A 6,000-nucleotide genomic window follows, 5' to 3' on the forward strand; every position below is an offset into this window, starting at 1 on the left:
AGATATTAGTAATGGTATGTGTTCATGCATGGGAAATGTGCACTGTCAATACCAAACAGTACTTAATGTTCCAATGCAGAAGGGCTAAATAATGATGATGTATGTGTGCCGAAGCTGTATGTGGTTGTATATCATTTGCATGTGTCACTGCTGCAGTGCAGACCTAACTGTCCAGAATGAAGTGGTCAGTTAACCACATAGTCCACTGCATTTCATATGAGTACATTAAGCTGTTTCCATGTAATAAAGTAATATAATCCAGTTACAATAATTATTTTTGTTCAAAATTTCTTCCTGAAATGCAATGCTGAGAAACGTATTTGTGCAGATGTTGACAAAATGTTAGCGCATGTGTAATTATTCTTTGATGTGATGAACTCAGACTGTAAATTAACATGTTCAGTGGTGTTCAGTGATACTCCCCTACCAAATTTTGCACAAATAAGGAACTGAGAGGAAATTTTGTGATGCTAACTGCATGGGAGAAAGATTTGTTTTAGCACAACATGTTGCATATATACAATTTGGTTGTTGTAGTATACCTTTCCTTTTTACAGCCAAAGCTTAATTAAAAAAATGAATTGTTGTGCTGACCTTTCCTGCCTGCGTGAAATTAGGCAGTGAGCAAACAGGGTTAACTGTTGAAGGAAAAATGTGAAAACTGTAACTGGGTGAGTGTTCTGAGCTTAGTGATGATGCTCAGCTATCAGTACTCAGGGCAGTACTGGTGGAGAAAACTCACCTGTCACCTAACTTTCTCTGTAGCAAAAGGTGTAAGCTTAGTTAGCTACATGAAAAAGTAAAATTGAAGCAGGGTTTGAGTCCAGTATACAGGTAATTTTACAAAGGGTATAAGAATGTCATTATCATAATTAATTTTGATCAAGACTGTAAGACTACAAAGGCATGACTATCCTAAATATATTGATTGCTCAAAATGTGCCTGTAATGCCTACTGAAATACTCTTTTATACCTACTATATATCAGATAAGCTTCAAGGGAAGTCTGGTAATATCAGATCACAAAGTGGTCTCCCATATAATAATGGTGAAATTTAGAATCCGCCAAACCCTGAAAAACTTCAAGAACTTTTCAAAGGCAAACTACCTACTAAATGTGATGGCATAGCTAGTTTCCAAGCACCCTCAAGTCCAGGAAATTCAGAAGCCTATGTAGTGGCATACACAGAAACCCTGTATGACAGTCAGGGATGGTGATAGACAGAAAAGATTTGGACGCCATGAGTGAGAATCTGGTTCTCTCCCTCAGAACTGTCATCACTGTCTCTTGTCTCAATTTTCTGTGTCTCTGCTTAATGTGGCATTGTCTTGGCGATATGAAGAAGCACCTATTCTGCATGGCTGATTCAGGTACTGAGGACCTTGATACCCTCCACCAATCCTATCAGCTCTTGCCAGGGAACAATCCCCCCCCCCACCCACTACTACCACTCCCATACAGATCTAGTGCACCTGAAGGCCAGGGTAGCACTACCTGATGCAGATGGATCAGGTAGGGCAGGCATTTTGAAGGCAGCACTGACAACTTGGGACCTTGAAGTGCTGGGTGTCAATGCTGCAATCTGTGGAGGGATGGCTGACTGACCCACAGTGGTCGGTATAACTCTCTGTGCTGTATGCCAGCTTTTGTATGCAGATATGTATAACAGAAGAACATTTTTAAGCCATATAATATATTCCCTACCCGCAAAAAGTAACACAGAAGGGGTGGGGTGAGACAAAAAAGAGACAGAATTAGATACTTGGCATGTCACATGACTATATAATTTCAGAAAATGCACATTTATGATTATCCAGGCTATATATCTTTGCCACATTCAGATATGATGAGAAGGTCTTATTCAGATGTACCATTAATCAATTTCACTGCAATGATATCAATATACAGCTATTTATTTCAGTACTGCCATATTACAAAGAATTACAATAATTATTAGGCTTACAGTAAGACCTGACACATGTGTACCAGTGCCTGTCTGAGGTGTTTTAACCAATCTTGGTTTACCTCCCTGTTTGCTACATCAGCTATGCAATATAGAAGAAGATACATAAAAGCATAATGAATATCAGTCTTGGCTGTCTACTGCAGTCTGTATAATTTAATACTGATGTGTAAGTATACTTACACAACTGAGGAGTGTCAGCAGTTTTAAACTCATTCTTCCATTGGCTAAGGAGGTCCTTCTTGTACAGTTTCAGGTCATTATAGTGGCGATAACAATTCTTCCCAGTGTGTGGGATGACAGTTGCACTGGAGACAACCTTGGCTAATCTGTTCTAGCCTCACTCTTATACTTAGACCCAGTATAGGCCCCATGCAGCTGCCTACAGCTATAGTGCTTCACGAGAAGTGGCACAAAAATCCTAGACTCCTCAACATCCTACATATGTGCTCTAAATTTAACAATATCGTCTCCCTCACCAGCCATGTCTGCAGAAGTCAAGCAACAGCTCTAAGTCAAGCAACAACTCTATGTCTGAACTGGCACCAAATTCCAGTGTCGTGTTTAACAGCTAGCACGCAAACAAGAACAACCACTCCAACCACATTTGCATGCTAGAAAGCAGAGAAAGACTTTGGCAAACAAAGAGGAAGGTATTTTATGAAACAGCAATGAAGGTGTGAAACATGGCAATGAGATTTTACACGTGTGATACTCATCTGGTTCACACTATTTCAGATGGTCATAAGTGTTTAATGGCTTGGCTTGTTATCCTTGGTGTCTGGCCAGTTAAATAGGATAACTTGGCAGATATCCTTTGGGAATTGCACACTGTAAAACATTAGTTCTACGATGTTCGAATCAAACCTATAAAATAAATAATGCATACATTTCAACCAAAGTTATTGTCACCACTACAGCAGAACTCCCTTTCAACCATGTTCATTACAAACATACTGCATTCAGTGTGAATGTGGATATACTTAGGCATGCATGTGTGTGACTTTAAAAATTCCTGTGAAATAGATTCCAGTGAAAGAGGCAGCATTACTGTTTGTAAATTTATGTCAGATACATAGACATGAGTTGAATAATACAGGTTGGGATATGATACATGCATATTTCACAACAAACTGTCCTAAACACAGAGCTGGGCTATGTAAGATGATTTTAACTTAAGTATTCTGCCCAGCATAGATACGCAAGTGCATTTTTAACTGTTCATAATTATCCTGCATAAACAATTGCAAACATATTCATCTGGGTTTCATATGTAACTCATTAATGAGATATGTTATCTAGAAAAATGCAGTTAATGAGACATTTCTTGCAATCAGCCTAATTATGACAAACACTTGTATTTAGTGTTACCTTCCTAATTAAAGTGTTGTTAGAAATGACATTCTGACACCCTTTGTAAAAATAAATGTTACCTGGATTTTAAACCTGTATCAGCCATGTCCTGTCTTTACGGTCAATGCATTTACAACTCGTGCTACAGAAACAGCTAACTAAACAGATGGGAACAACCTCAAGGTTATGCTGCTAAACACTAGCAGGCTAAATCAGAAACTGCGTTCACTGGAAGCAGTCCTCACCCGGGCAGATGCTGACATTTGTGCAGTCACTGAGACCTGGTTTAAGGCTCTGGAGAGCACCCCAGCTATACCAGGTTACATTTCCTTCCACAAGTTCAGACCACAAACTGAAGGCATGTGAACTAAAGGAGGTGGTGTATCAATATTCATTAAAGATAAATGCACCTCTAGATTGGTTAAACAACATGATTCCCTTAAATTACTTCAGGTGCAATTGACTGTAAGTAAGACCCCTCTTCAGGTCATTGGCAGCTATAGGATCACCTCCATGAATCAGGACATCCACTCAGCCTACTTGGGTCTACTGTAGTCAATCAAGACGCAACTAAACACCCGGGTTTTGGGTGACTTTACTTACCCATCCATAGACTGGGAAATTATATGTGTTCTAACTCACTTGCACAAAGGTTCCTAGACTTTATTAACTCCAGTGCCCTGGACCAGCTGGTTAACACACCCACAATGGGCTCAAATATCCTGGACCTGGTGCTCACCAACATGGAAGACTGTTGCACCATCTCCCATGTGTGGCCATCCCTGGTGAGATCTGATGACAAATCAGTCTCACTAGAAGTAACTATAACACTAACCCCCCCCCCCTTAGCAACAGGTTCTCCAAGGCCAAGTACAACCTCTTACATGATGGTATAAACAGTTTCTTAGCCCCTCCCTCCACTGATGGAACAGACACCTATGCAGAGTGATACACCAATGCTTTGTACAAGCACCTGTACAATTGTATTGACTCTGCCGTACCTGATAGAACCAAAGCAAGACCTTCAAGGAAAAACTAACCTTCCTGGTGGATAACTGCCATTAACAGGCTATACAACAGGAGAAAGAAATTGCTGTCTAGGAGCAGAAAGAAATGGTCTCAAAACTGGAACTACTCCCTCCTCAACTTAAACAAGCAAATTAGACTCCAAATGAAGTCCTCAAGAGCTAACTATGAATCCAAATTATCTTCCCTAACTAAGGATAACCACAAGGCATTCTTTAGTTACATTTGTAACCTTAAAGGTAAGGCCCAAATTTGCACTGAACTCATAGTTAATTGTACTACATATAAAGAAACATGCTGTCTGACAGGTTCAGTGAAAACTTCACTCCCCTGTCTCCTCCACATATACCCCAAAGCATCCCAAACACCTGTCCCCCACCTAGTATCTCCAAGGAGCAGGTGTTAAATGCCCTCTCCAAGACCAAAATCACAGACTCTATGGGACCAAACAACTTCCTGGGCCATGTCCTACATGGGTTAAACAGAAATTAGCATCACCACTGAGCACACTTTTCAATCACAGCCTAAGCACTGGCTTCATCCCAGGGGAATGGAAAACAGCTACTGTCATCCATTTGCACAAAGGGGGTGTATCCATGGGCCCTGGGAAGTATAGATCCATTAGCCTGACCAGCTTTATCTGCAAGGCCATGGAATGAATCAGCATGGACCTTATTGACAAAGACATAGAAAATCTTCAAATGCTTGACTTAACCCAGTTTGGCTTTATCAAGGGGAGATCATGACTGTTAAACTTGGTGGACTTCGAGACAGTCACCAAAACTCTAGAAGAGGGCAAATCTGTGCATACAGCCTACCTAGACTCAGCCAAGGCCTTTGACACAATCCCCAGCTCAAGCATCATTGATAAACTCACCCAGCTGGGTATCAACCCATATATTGTTAGGTGGGTTGCAAACTGGCTCACTGACAGAACTCATACAGTCAAAATAGGGGACTCCATCTCCTCCAGCAGACCTGTAAACAGTGATGTTCCACAGGGATCATGTCTGGGATCCCTACTGATCGGAATCTACTTTTCCAAAGTACAGACTACAACTAAAGGACTGGCTGACAAATTTGCTGATGACTGCAAACTGCGAGTGATCATTGAAATCACTAGCAATGTCAATATCCTGTAAGAAGATCTTACACAGACTAAAGACTGGTGCCAAAGTCATGATCTTAAACTTAATGCAAAAAAAATGCATAATCATCCCCTTCAGCAAGGTTAATGTTCCTGCAAACTACCATATCAATAACAATACCTTAAGCATACAGTCAGTGGTGAGAAATCTTGACACACGGGTTGACAGCAACCTTAACTTCAAACACCATGTCTTCACAGTAGTAAGAATTAATTTTGCTCATCTCATGAGTAAGGGCATTGCCTCCAGAAAAAAGAGGTTATAACCCCCTGTACTCTTCCCTCCTTAGACCAATAATAGAGTACAATGCTCCCTTTGGTATGTTCCTTTCCAAGCACCTACAGCAATTGGATAGACGACAAAAGTTCATTATGAAGAAAATTCAGGGTCTTCAAGATCTGTCTTATGCGGACAAACCAAAATCATTCTCTCTTTACTCTGTGTCATACAGACTGCTCAGAGGCGACCTGTGCCTTGCATATAGAACAATCTCTGATGCAGCTTTGATA

Source organism: Protopterus annectens, chromosome 2.part1 (assembly GCF_019279795.1).
Source record: "Protopterus annectens isolate FY-2018-M chromosome 2.part1, PAN1.0, whole genome shotgun sequence".
Lineage (NCBI taxonomy): Eukaryota > Metazoa > Chordata > Ceratodontiformes > Protopteridae > Protopterus > Protopterus annectens.